Source organism: Nanorana parkeri, unplaced genomic scaffold, assembly GCF_000935625.1.
Source record: "Nanorana parkeri isolate BGI_ZX_2015 unplaced genomic scaffold, ASM93562v1 scaffold758, whole genome shotgun sequence".
Classification (NCBI taxonomy): domain Eukaryota; kingdom Metazoa; phylum Chordata; class Amphibia; order Anura; family Dicroglossidae; genus Nanorana; species Nanorana parkeri.
The window spans coordinates 526,769-540,966 of NW_017307026.1; the positions used below are offsets into that span (position 1 = coordinate 526,769).

Here is a 14,198-nt window from a genome sequence, read left to right on the forward strand (position 1 = left end):
TTCTATAATGGAGTGTTGAAGGAGATTTTTTTTTCTAATGCCATTAAGTCTGTTTCCAGTTTGCGACAGAGTACAACATTATTTCCAAAATGTAGAAACCACATCCCAGTTTAGGAGCATTGGAAAACTTGTAACAAATCAAAAAATATTTCTTCATATTAAAACCAAATTATATTTTACATTAAAAAAATTGTTAGATCAACAAAGTAATGAAGCTCAACCACTGGGACTCTTCAGGTGTTACATATTATGACAAAATGTGTATAATAAAATAATATTGTTACATTTAAAGGATTCTGTGCCATCAATGTAAGGGTGGCATCCCTTTCCAAGCACTAGTAGCCTAGACACAACATAATAAAAAAAACAAACAAAACATAATTAAATAGAGTACAACGTTGCTATTAGAATGACTACCACCTGGTGTACCACCCCCTTATATTTTTCACCAATAGTTAGGAAATGCTCTTACTCTCACTGTATCCTGAAAAGCACCCTTATTCCATCATAGATTAATCATATCTGATACATAGGGGATGAGTACAAATTGCTTCAATGTGTTTTCACAGACGGGGTTATCTGCTTCCTCAGGATATATGGTAGGTATATATATAAAACTCGTATTTAAGAAGTATATAATGATCAACCAACATGTGACAGCCTACAATACACAAGATATACAAAAACCGATACATGCTCTTTTTCAACAGGGATATTCACATTCACACAATTTACCTTACCATCTGGAGATGCAATCCATAGATATAAAAACACATTCTATGTCTCAGAATCCATAATGGCTCACATGGGGTTGGCATAGGAGACCCCATATTCACCCACATCTCAATGTTATGATTGAATTCCTGGAGAAATGGAGCATACACCATCAATCACTAAATATTTACTCCACATATAAAAACTTCACATAGTGTATACCTTATCTCACCAGTATTACTCTGAATCAAAAAGATCTCTGAGCTAAAGCTTTTTATCAAATTGGAAACTTTACTTAGTAAAGTTCTCCCACTTCCATGATTGATGGTCAACAAAACTAGAAGGCCACTGTATAATTATTCCCACATAGAGCACCGCCTACCAGCAATATGTACAATTACAAAAAATAAATCACATCATAACTCATACATATCAGGCGTTGTGTGGTGTATTCGCTACACGTTTTGCAGACGATATTGCTGCTTACTCAGGAGATAACTAAGAATCTGAAGAAACATAGGATATTAAATACACAAATATATACACAATTATATATATATGTATTTATATATAACACATTAGTTTGTCAAATAATTTTAACAGAAATATGTACATCATTATAGATTTGTTGCTACCATGTGCTGCTATCATATCAGGCTAGTCCATTCTGCTGAAATTTCATTGCAGCAACTCAAAATGGTACTCCTTAGTTTCTATGGCCCCAATGTGCTTGTATCGATACCTGACAACGTCGGGGCATGCTCCTAAAGAGATGACCGATGGTGGCCTGAGTTATAACTCCCCAGATCTGGACCAGGGCATCACTGAGCTCCTGATCAGACTGAGGTGCAACCTGGCGGTGTCAGATGGACCGAGACATAATGTTCCAGTGGTGTTCTATTGAATTCAGGTCAGGTGAGCGTGGGGGCCATTCAATGGTATCAATTCCTTTACCCTCAAGAAACTGGCTGCATACTCTCGCCACATGAGGCCCGGCATTGTTGTGCACCAGGAGGAACCCAGGACCCACTGCACCAGCGTAGGGTCTGACAATGGGTCCAAGGATTTCATCCCGATACCTAATGGCAGTCAGGGTGCCATTGTCTAAACTGTAGCGGTCTGTGCGTCCCTCCATGGATATGCCTCCCCAATGACCCACCACCAAACCAGTCATGCTGAAGAGGTTACAGGCAGCATAATATTCTCCATGGCTTCTCCAGACCCTTTCGCGTCTGTCACATGTGCTCAGGGTGAACCTGCTCTCATCTGTGAAAAGCACAGGGCAAGAGTGGCGGACCTGCCAATTCTGGGGTTCAATGGCAAATGCCAATAGACCTCCATGGTGCCGGGCAGTGAGCACAGGGCCCACTAGAGGACCTCAGGCCACCCTCATGAAGTCTGTTTCTGATTGTTTGGTCAGAGACATTCACACCAGTGGCCTGCTGGAGATAATTTTTTAGGGCTCTGGCATTGCTCATCCTGTTCCTCCTTGCACAAAGGAGCAGATACCGGTCCTGCTGATGGGTTAAGGACCTTCTACGGCCCTGTCCAGCTCGCCTAGAGTAACTGCCTGTGTCCTGGAATCTCCTCCATGCTCTTGAGACTGTGCTGGGAGACACAGCAAACCTTCTGGCAATGGCACGTATTGATGTGCCATCCTGGTGGAGTTTGCATGCATGTGCAACCTCTATAGGGTCCAGCTTTCTCCTCATGCTATCAGTAGTGACACTGACTCTAACCAGATGCAAAACTAGTGAAAAGCAGTCAGAAAAGATGAGCAGGGAAAAAAAATGTCAGTGGCCTCCACCTGTAAAACCATTCCTGTTTTGGAGGTCGTCACCAAAGCAGCTGAAACTGATTAACAAACCCCTCTGCTACTTAACTGACCTGATCAATATCCCAGGAGTTTCATTGACTTGATGCTATACTCTCATTAAAAAGTTTTCCTTTTTTTGAGCAGTGTATAAATACCATATTTAATAATATTATGAAACTACTTTAGGAGAAGCAGTCTCAGAGGAACCTGTGTGTTCAAAACATGCAAAGGATAAAACAAACAAGCTACTAACTAAACTTATGTCCGTTCATGACTAACAAGGTAGTTCCTAAAAACAAACAGCTCATGTACCTTTTTAGCACTCTCTCAGTAGTCCGCTTTTCACCCAGCAGCAGGCTCTAACATAGCAGAAAGAGAGCCATTGAGCCTCAGAACCTAGGACTGGAGACTTTATCCCACCCAAAACACAAATCGTAAAGGCCTTCACCATGTGTAGGTGAGAAACCTGGGTGACGCATATACAGCACATACAATCTTACCCTACCTAGTGTGTGTTTTTTTCCAATCGGTTAATCATGAACCACTTGTGTTTTTTTTTTTCTGTAGACCTCCAGTTGTCAACACTGCCGTCTACCTTTGTTTACATTAAAAAAAAAACAGCTCATGGCTCCCATCAACCAGTCTAGAGTGAGTGAGTTTATACTCATGGGTATCACTAGAGATCCCACACTGCAACATTACCTATCCATTTTGTTCTTGCTTATATACCTTATTACGGTGTTTGGCAACAGCGCAATCATTTTCATCATCCTGATTATGAACGATCTGCACACTCCTATGTATTTCTTTCTCAGCAACTTGTCCTTCTCAGATCTTTGTTATTCTACCGTAGTTACTCCAAAAATGTTGTATGCTTTGTTTTCTAAACATCGGGAAATATTTATGTCATATGCTGGCTGTGTGCTTCAGCTGTATTTCTTTGGTGTGTTTGCCAGCATTTAATGCTACATTTTGTCTGCAATGGCCTATGACCGCTATACGGCAATATGCCATCCTCTGCTGTATGCTTTGATAATCAACAAGAGAAGGTGCATAATTGTAATTCTTATTGTTTACATTGGTGGTTTATGCACAGGAGGGGTTCACACATCTTCCACATTCATTTTGACTTTTTGCGGACCTAGGACCCAATAGAGTCCTTATGATAATCACCACGCTCAGTGTCTTTCTGAAAAAACAATAAAGTCTTTGCAAAATAAAGTGACACGCTTTCACCACTGTATCATTGAGCTTCTTCAAACCACCACTTCACACGTGGACCCTTGCCCAAACAGTCTGCTCACCTTATCTTTAGACCTCTCTTACAAAAGGTCTAAATGCGCCGTGTGACAATCCACAGCTACTTTCAATCTCCTTTCAATTAGCAAAAGAAAGCGATCCTCTTCTTATCCATACCACTCATAGAAGGGAGTAAACAGAGAACATAGTCCATGCCAGTCGATTGATGATAAAAGAAGATTTATTGAAAACTACTCACATTGTTAAAAGAAATCACATACGAATCATACAGCAGATCCATTGGAGCTGGAACCGCCTCACATTACAAAATTATCTGATCCGACTAATCCGCTGACCCAGCTAGCAACCCCGCTTCACTCAGAGCAAGAAGTAAACCCGGCTAAAGCTAGTGACAGGTAGCTGCATTTACAGCAAATTCTACAGCGTCTCTCCAATTCCTCTGTTAGTCCTGCCCTACAGGTGTTACGTCATGAACCATGTGACTTCGTCAGGTGCATCTGAATACACCATTTGGAAATGTATTTGTTGTTACTTCTTGGCATATTTTCTGTTCAAAAAGAACAGGCCAGTTTTCTACTATGCCAAAATTGTCATGTTTCACATGAATTGTGATATGCCTTTATATATTGTATGTGTTTCATCTGTGCCTGGTGTTTCTCTCCTCCCCTCCCCACAGCTCAGTTTTCCTCTGTATAGATAGCTCCACCCTTCCTCATTCGGTCCAGTTTTTGCATCATCTGCACATGTCATTGTGTTGAGTGGATCACATCATGATCTTTTGACCTATCTGATGTTCACTGTTGCAGGATCCTCACAGTTTTGGATTAAACTTCTCAACGATCTTCAAGGTATCTTCTGGATTGAGTCACTGTCTGCCAATGAAGCTAAGATTGTCAGTTATCGCAATCTCGCTCCAACTGTAAGTTATAGAGATCCCACTTTGAATGCTTAGATTGGAGAAGCAGAACAGTCAAAAGATTATCAGAAAGATCCAGTCAAAAGATTTGCAGACAGATCCAGTCAGAAGATTGCTAGAAAGATCCAGTCAAACATCTTTTAGCAGATCCTTCCTAGCTCTGGATACATAATTAGATGTTCTATGGACACTGGAAAATAACAGTTTACAGACAGTGCAGCCATTACTACACAAGCATATATATGCCAACAAGCAAATCTCAACATAGCACTCATCAGTTTCAGGAGAGCATTATTGCAGCAACTGTTCTTATAACTGTGTGATACAAACAGTTTATACAGTGCCTCTATATGCATTAACACATGGCTTTCTGTCTGTGTATATTATAAGAAAGTGAAACTAAACTTGTCTTCAACTTGTTGCCTAGGAAACCTGGGCTGCAGCCAGAGCAAACTGATACATTTATCTGCTGCCCAATGACTGTACTATTAACAATCTCCTTCAAACAAATGTTTCAGGAAAACACTATAAAATCTGGGGAAACTAATACACAGCAAGAATCAGAACTCCTTCCAGACCAGGAATCAAATCCTGCACCAAACAAAAGGGAAAAACGTTTAGTAAAACCAACTTGGAGGGTTCAACAGAACCATGAGGCTGACCAGGAAGAACTGCTGTTCAATATCAATGACTTATGGTCTAATGCTGTTATATGCATGTCTGCTCTCTCTCAGCCAGCTCAAGAGGCATTGCAACTAGAGGGTGCTATTAAGCAATTGAATGTTGCTTATGAAAGTTATCAAAGACTGTGTGTTAAATACACTGAAGGGTCATTGGAAGAATTAAAGTGATTTGACAAGCTCAATCTTGAAAGAGACAACTTAGTAGCACAAACAAAGACAAGGGCAGAAGTGAGAATCACACAGCTCCATGAATCCAGATCTCATCGCTCTGCATCTGCTAGAAACTCCACAAGATCCTCTAAATCCCTACAATCAAGATCTTCTAGAGAATCAGAGATGGAAGCTGAAGCTGCACGTCAGAAAGCAGAGAAAGAAGCTGAAGCTTCATGTCAGAAAGCAGAGAAGAAAGCTGAAGCTGCACGCCAAAAAGCAGAAATGGAAGCTGAAGCTGCACGCCAGAAAGCAGAAATTGAAGTTTTGGAAAACCAATGTAAGCATGCCACAGCCATGGCCAGGTTAAGGGTCTTAGAACAAGCCGCTAGTGAAAGAGACAACAGTAGCAGACACTCAGCTGCATCTTATGCATCAGATTCATCACATACCTCCCCAGAACATCAACTACCTGTCAAAACAGCCAAAGCACTCAATCAAAGTCTCTTCTCTGCCCCTACTGTACCTCAAGACATTTTGCCTTCATATTTTCCAGTATATCAGACCACAGCATCTCAGCAAGCAGTGGACACTGGTATGCATATAATAGACTATTCACCTTACTATAACACTAGCCAGGTAACTCCTAGCAAGCACACTGCTCCACAGCTACAAACCAACATGCCAATGAGCTTTAAGCCAGTTCCAGTGTTGAATGCCTTAGCACCATCATATGTTCCCAAGTAACTCAACGTCAGCGCACCAGCCATCACAAGTAACTCTGTTCCACCTGCAGTCGTACACCCAAAGTCTGAAAACCTGGACATGTCACAGTTTGCTAAATACATGCTCTGCAGACAGCTAACAAAGACAGGCCTTACCAAGCTTGATGACAAGCCTTAAAATTACAGAGGCTGGAAATCCACCTTTAAGGCCACAATAAGTGAGCTGGACATCACCGCTACAGAAGAACTAGATCTCATCAGGTGGCTGGGTCCCCAGTCTACTGAACGCATCAAGAGGCTCAAAGCAGTCCATATTAACAACCTTGCGGCAGGTCTTAATGTTGCGTTGGACAGACTTGAACGTACCTTTGGCAGCCCCGAGGCCATTGAAGATGACTTATTCTAAAGGTTGCAAAGCTTTCCAAGGATTTCTGCTAGAGACAATCTAAAGTTTCAAGAACTCAGCGATGTTCTATTAGAGCTTCAAATTGCTAAGGCTGACACCCGCTTACCTGGTCTTAGTTACCTTGATACCCCTCGTGGCATCAACCCTATTGTCCTTAAGCTACCGTATAGCATTCAAGAAAAATGGGCAGCGCTTGGATCAAAGTACAAGGAAAAATATCAAGTTGCCTTTCCTCCTTTTTCCTACTTCTGTGAGTTTATCAAAAGAAATGCAGAATGACCCAAGTTTCTCCTATGGTGACTGTAACCCTCTCAGTTCAAATTCTCCAAGACCTACAAACACACGTATGACACACAGAGACCATAGAGGTCCGGTGTCAGTGAAAAGGACTGGTGTTCTACCTGCATCTGCACTAGCAAGCACACTGCTCCACAGCTATAAACCAACATGCCAATGAGCTTTAAGCCAGTTCCAGTGTTGAATGCCTTAGCACCATCATATGTTCCCAAGTAACTCAACGTCAGCGCACCAGCCATCACAAGTAACTCTGTTCCACCTGCAGTCGTACACCCAAAGTCTGAAAACCTGGACATGTCACAGTTTGCTAAATACATGCTCTGCAGACAGCTAACAAAGACAGGCCTTACCAAGCTTGATGACAAGCCTTAAAATTACAGAGGCTGGAAATCCACCTTTAAGGCCACAATAAATGAGCTGGACATCACCGCTACAGAAGAACTAGATCTCATCAGGTGGCTGGGTCCCCAGTCTACTGAACGCATCAAGAGGCTCAAAGCAGTCCATATTAACAACCTTGCGGCAGGTCTTAATGTTGCGTTGGACAGACTTGAACGTACCTTTGGCAGCCCCGAGGCCATTGAAGATGACTTATTCTAAAGGTTGCAAAGCTTTCCAAGGATTTCTGCTAGAGACAATCTAAAGTTTCAAGAACTCAGCGATGTTCTATTAGAGCTTCAAATTGCTAAGGCTGACACCCGCTTACCTGGTCTTAGTTACCTTGATACCCCTCGTGGCATCAACCCTATTGTCCTTAAGCTACCGTATAGCATTCAAGAAAAATGGGCAGCGCTTGGATCAAAGTACAAGGAAAAATATCAAGTTGCCTTTCCTCCTTTTTCCTACTTCTGTGAGTTTATCAAAAGAAATGCAGAATGACCCAAGTTTCTCCTATGGTGACTGTAACCCTCTCAGTTCAAATTCTCCAAGACCTACAAACACACGTATGACACACAGAGACCATAGAGGTCCGGTGTCAGTGAAAAGGACTGGTGTTCTACCTGCATCTGCCACAGTTCTTCAAAAGACTGATCAAAACAAGAGAATTGAGAACCCAAAAGGCCAATGCCGCATACATGACAAACCACATCCACTTAAGAAATGTATCGGCTTCAGAAAGAAACCCCTACAGGAACATAAGGAACTTTTAAAGAAATGTGGGGTTTGCTACAGATGCTGTGCCTCCACAGAACACCTGGCAAAGGACTGTAAGGCTATAATTAAATGCATAGAATGTGACAGTGATAACCACCTGCAAGACCTTCATCCATATCTGCACAACTCTACTATGCCCACAGACAATCCTCCTGGGGCAAAGCAAGGCAGGGATCGCACAGATCAAACAGCACCTTCCATCCCAGTGTCCTCTACATGGGCAGAGGTCTGTGGAGAAGGAATTTGTGATTCCTGTGCAAAGATATGCTTGGTTCTTGTATATCCCAAGGGTCAACCTGAAAAGGATATAAGACTGTATACTATTCTTGATGATCAGAGTAACCGATCTCTTGCAAGAACAACGTTTTTTGAACTGTTAAACATAACAGGAAATGCCTTACCTTATACACTGGGCACTTGTGGCGGCACTACAGAAGTCTTAGGTAGAAGAGCCAGTGGTCTTGTAGTTGCTCCTTTGAATAATGATGTGGAAATACCCTTGCCCACTATCATTTCAACCAACAAAGAGGAGATCCCTACTCCTGAAGCTGCCTTTTACCATTCGCACTTGAAGGACATACCCAACCAAATACCAGCCCTTGACGAAAATGCTGATATCCTACTGTTACTCGGCAGAGACATATTAAGGGTGCACAAAGTTTTCCATCAAATCAGTGGGCCACATGATGCACATATGTTCAGTGTCTGAATCTAGGCTGGGTCATCATAGGTCTATGTCTGTCGAGGTAAAACCAGAAGGTCTTTCTCAGTTTCTTCCTTTAAAACACACGTTCCATCAAAAGGACGAACTACTTGTTTTGCACAACGACCACATCACTATAGTGTGAAAGAAAGGCTGCATGATGAAGGTACACAACAGCACTTCATACAAGATGATAAGAAAGCACTTAATTTCCGGGATGACAACATTGGCAACACAGTTGCCACTAAACCACTAAAGACAATGAGTTTGCAGCCTCCATGGAAGACAAGGAGGGAACTGAGGGCCACTTTGGATGAAGAGGAGTTGAGGACCAGGTAATTGGAATCCCAATATGTTCAATCCCTGGATCCCTTACATTTTGATGCTTTGCAGGCCTCCTACAAAAGAGATTCTTCCTATTTGTGATAAGTTGACTAGGAAGAAGTTATTACACCAATGTCAGAGAATATTTAAACAGGGTGAAAAAAATGGTCGCTTATTGTCTTGGTTAGCTAAAGAGCAGTCGGCTATGGTTAGTGTGGCTTGAATAGTCAACCCGAAGGGTACTTTGCTCACAGACCCTGCCTCCATTAATGCTTAGTTTGCCACCTACTACAGGGCGCTGTATACTTCTCGGGTTAACTATAGTTCTGGACATGCTTCACTATTTAGATCTAGTGGCTTTTTCCTCCCTTTTGTCTCAGGGATGGGATGAGTTGGAGGCCAAGATTACTCCAGAGGAGGATCAGCGTGCTATAGCCTCCCTACAGTCTAGAAAGACCCCTGCGGCTAACAGCCTTCCCGTATAATTTTTTAAGACTCATATTGATGTTCTTTCATCTAGAATGCATGATATGCTTGTCACGGGTCTCCAGCGGGGTACCATCCCACCTACCATGTCAGAAACAATTAAAGTAGTGGTTCCTAGTAACGGCACAGCCACGTCTGCTGCCATTTGTGCTACACCACTACAACGTCAATGGGGTCCTCCAAAATTATGGATCAGTGTAAACCTAAATACAGAATAAGATTTTTTCAAAATAGAGCTGAAAATCCACTTGGACTTCGACCTGGAACTAAGGTATTATCTACAGTAACGGATTATTTTAATGATTCAGGTGCTGGAGACACGCCTGGTATTAGTAGGTCATCTTATTTTGTGGACAGCATAACAAATATTGACACTCCAGAAAGCATTCAGAAAGATCAAGGTTCTTCAACAAATCCACACATTTCTTTATTGAAAATGCTCCCATTTATAGGATAAATAAAAGAAACCAAAATGAAAGCAACTTTAAGTTGTACAGTTATTGAAAAAGAGGAACCTCTTCCTCGTTTTAATAACTTTAATCTGCAGGTGCTTCCTGAGGAGATGGATTACTCTGAATCTGATATACCACTTAATCTGGTTGTTGAGAAAAAGAACATGAACAAAAAATATTAATTCAGTAAGGAATGCATCAAGAGATCGGGTTTATAGCTTAGATAATTCTGTTGTACAAGGACTTCCAAGTCCAGCTTCTAAATCCTCTCCAGGAAAACGGTTGATTTTCAGTGATGCTGTATTAAAAGACAAAGTGGGTTTTGAAAGTGTCTTTGCCAGCAGATCTGAAAAAGGCCCAGCAGATGATGTTCAACCAAAGCAAATGCGTAAGTCTGTGAGTTTTGCTGGCAACAAGACTGATGCAAGATCTAGGGCAACAGCTGCACAATGTGTGTCCGAATAAGAAGAGGAAAAATTTATAATAGCAGAAGAAAGTATAAATATGAGTTTCTCTTTAGTAAATGAAAGATCATCAGTTGGAAGCTCAAAAGAGACCAGATCAACAGCATCCAACAGTACCTACGGGTATCAAAAACTGCAAAGTAAAGCTTCTGAAGTTCCTTCAAGACAATCGCCTTTTTGTTTGAGCATGGGCAACCAACCCACAAGGAAGGAAAACTATTCTAAGGTGAATAGACGGAGCACCATTGATGAAAGTGAAAACATTTTAACTAGTGAAAAAATGAAAGAAACTAAGTGCATACCATCAAATGCTGCTTGCGGAAGTCAGAAGTTTCCAGTTAAATCCAAGGCTGTGTGTAGCGTTCCTACCTCTTCTCCAGCTTCCGGCAATACGAGCAGCTCCGTCGGAGTTCGGGTGACGTCACAAACAGAGACGTCACCGGACTCCTCCCCCTTTTCTTATTTAAACCGCCGGATTCATTTGCCTGGCGTTTGTGCTAGGAGCCTGGCGCCAGGCAAATACCTCCTGCGTCAGACCGACACAACCCCCACTATTGGGCCGGACAGAGCCCCGTCAACAACCTCACTATTGGGCCGGACAGAGCCCCTTCTACCTCCTCTCTATTATTGGGCCGGACAGAGCCCCTCCTCTCAGGCTATCAAAGCCTCTCCACGTCCCTGCTCTAGGGCCGCCCTCTCTGCAGGGAGATCTCCTCCTCTGAACCAGCTCTACATAGGAGACCCGCATTTCCCTCCATCCGCCACTGGGTGGCAGCAACACACCTATCACTCACTAACTGCAAGTATCATTACTTTACTAAAGCTGTTATTACTGCGAGCTGCCAATTCATCTCAGTTAAACCCAGCTGGTCCCATTCCAACTGTGTCTTAGCACCCTCAAATAAAATCTCTTGATCCCTAATTGAACTGGGTCTTCCTATCTAACTGATACCTGTCTGAAGTAAGGGGGCTGTTATAACTGAATTCCCATACACTTAGACATCCGAAGCTGAGATCCACACCAGCCATTACAGCCGCACCACACCTGTTACAGCGTGTCAGCACAGTCACCTGTTTATTCCAAGATGAACTAACAGACAAGACAATTGATAAGAGACTTAAAGACGGTTGAAAGGATAAAGATTCCAAGAAATTCAAAAACAAAAGCAGAAGGAATAAAATCCGGCAGTGGAGTTTTACATGAAATTTTGAAGATGGAACCTGCTGAGACAGTCTCTGAGCAATCAACTGTGCAGTCCCAAACAGTAAGAAACACCTTAAAAGATGACAAAACAAATAAAGCGAAAGATAAATCGTGTAAAGATAAGAATAGCTTCACATCTCATTTAGTCAAAATTGCAAAAAGTGAGCCTCCAATAGAAATGATGGACATCACTGATTTTGACCTTCCAGTTGTGGCTGAAGAAGAAGAAGAATTTGTTATTTATGACATTTCAGATTTTGACCTTGAAAGCTGGGACAAGAAAACTCACAAAATTCCTAATGACCGCAAAAAAAAATAAAAAGAGGGAAAAGAATGTGCCATCTAAAGTACCTAACGTTCCTTTTACCAGTGTAATGGACAGAGACAATAATTTTACAGATTCAAAGAAGAATCACAACGACAACACTTCTGATGAATCAATGGATGAAATCTTTAAATGGAAAGAGAGAGGACCACAAGATCAATGTGAGGAGTGATCTTTGACCCAAAGTGATAAAAAAAACCTCGAAGCTTTAATAATCATATCTTCAGTGCTGGAAAGCTTGTGCTCAAGCCAATGGAGAAGGAAGTGAGAAATATGCCTCAGTCTGATATTTTGGTATTCTACATAGTTATGGGGAAGCCATACTGAAACATACCAGTTTGAAGAGTGGTGATTTCTTTTTCATCCCCCCAAGCAACACATATAATATTCACAACAATGAAAAAGAAGATGTGGAACTTATTTTTACACAGCTCAAGTGTAGAGCTGATTGAAAAGCTGACCACGGCCTTAAAAGGGGAAAAGTAGAATGTTTAGAAACAGTTATGTGTTTGCTAGTCATATCATAAAAATAGTATAGTTATGCTGCTGTAGTTACCTAAGACAATTGCTAATGCCCCATAATCTCAATTTTACTTTTCTGTTTTAAACAGTTTTATAGTTAACATCAAATTTGTTCTTTAATCAAACAAATTGATGACAGTCTTTGGCCTAGTTTATCTTTCGTTTCCTTTAGACTGAGAACAATGTTCTTGTAGATACTACTAAACCATTTTCAGTTTGCTATAAACTTTCAAGTGAAGGGTCTCCTCCAAGATTAAGCTAGTTGCGAAGGAAAGATTTGCTAGCCACATATAATGAGAACACTGCCTCCTGAGCGTCAAAATTTTAGACAGCTTGAGTGTAGATCTGATTGAAAAGCTGACCACGGCCTTAAAGGGGAAAAAGTAGAATGTCTAGAAACAGTTATATGTATGCTAGTCACGTCATAAAAATAGTATAGTTATGCTGCTGTAGTTACTTGAATGTTCTTAGACAATTGCTAATGTCCCATGAGGTGGAAAAATTGGTTAAGCTAAAGAATCCATCTTGATATTCGAGACTCCATCTTGTTATACATAAGTCCCAAGGTTTGTAGAGATCAACAGTTTTATTTTTGCAAGGACATATTTCTGCAGACTCTGCAAAATATATCTCAGTCTGCGGTTTATAGGCCTTTTCAAGGTTTTCCTATTATTGGCAACATCCGTGTGTGGCTGCTGCCCAATGACTGTACCATTAACAATCTCCTTCAAACAAATGTTTCAGGAAAACACTATAAAATCTGGGGAAACTAATACACAGCAAGAATCAGAACTCCTTCTAGACCAGGAATTAAATCCTGCACCAAACAAAAGGGAAGAACGTTTAGTAAAACCAACTTGGAAGGTTCAATAGAACCGTGAGGCTGACAAGGCAGAACTGCTGATCAATATCAATTACTTATGGTCTAATGCTGTTATATGCATGTCTGCTCTCTCTCTCTCAGCCAGCTCAAGAGGCATTGCATCTAGAGGGGGCTATTAAGCAATTGAATGTTGCTTATGAAAGTTATCAAAGACTGTGTGTTAAATACACTGAAGGGTCATTGGAAGAATTAAAGTGATTTGACAAGCTCAATCTTGAAAGAGACAACTTAGTAGCACAAACAAAGACAAGGGCAGAAGTGAGAATCACACAGCTCCATGAATCCAGATCTCATCGCTCTGCATCTGCTAGAAACTCCACAAGATCCTCTAAATCCCTACAATCAAGATCTTCTAGAGAATCAGAGATGGAAGTTGAAGCTGCACGTCAGAAAGCAGAGAAGGAAGCTGAAGCTGCACGCCAAAAAGCAGAAATGGAAGCTGAAGCTGCACGCCAGAAAGCAGAAATTGAAGTTTTGGAAAACCAATGTAAGCATGCCACAGCCATGGCCAGGTTAAGGGTCTTAGAACAAGCCACTAGAGACAACAGTAGCAGACACTCAGCTGCATCTTATGCATCAGATTCATCACCAGGGCCGCCGTCAGGGGGGTACGGCCGATACTCAGGTAAGGGGCCCGGCCAGCCTCAGGGGCCCGCGAACCTTACCTGGGTGACAGCCGCACAGGTGACTGAAGGCGGCCGGGCCCCCGCAGA

The 14,198-nt window shown here is 41.8% G+C and overlaps 1 pseudogene; it reads left to right on the plus strand.

The window, feature by feature from the left end:
• The first annotated feature begins 3,154 nt into the window (after positions 1 to 3,154).
• Positions 3,155 to 14,198, plus strand: part of LOC108793551 — a 26,920-nt pseudogene continuing 15,876 nt past the window's right edge.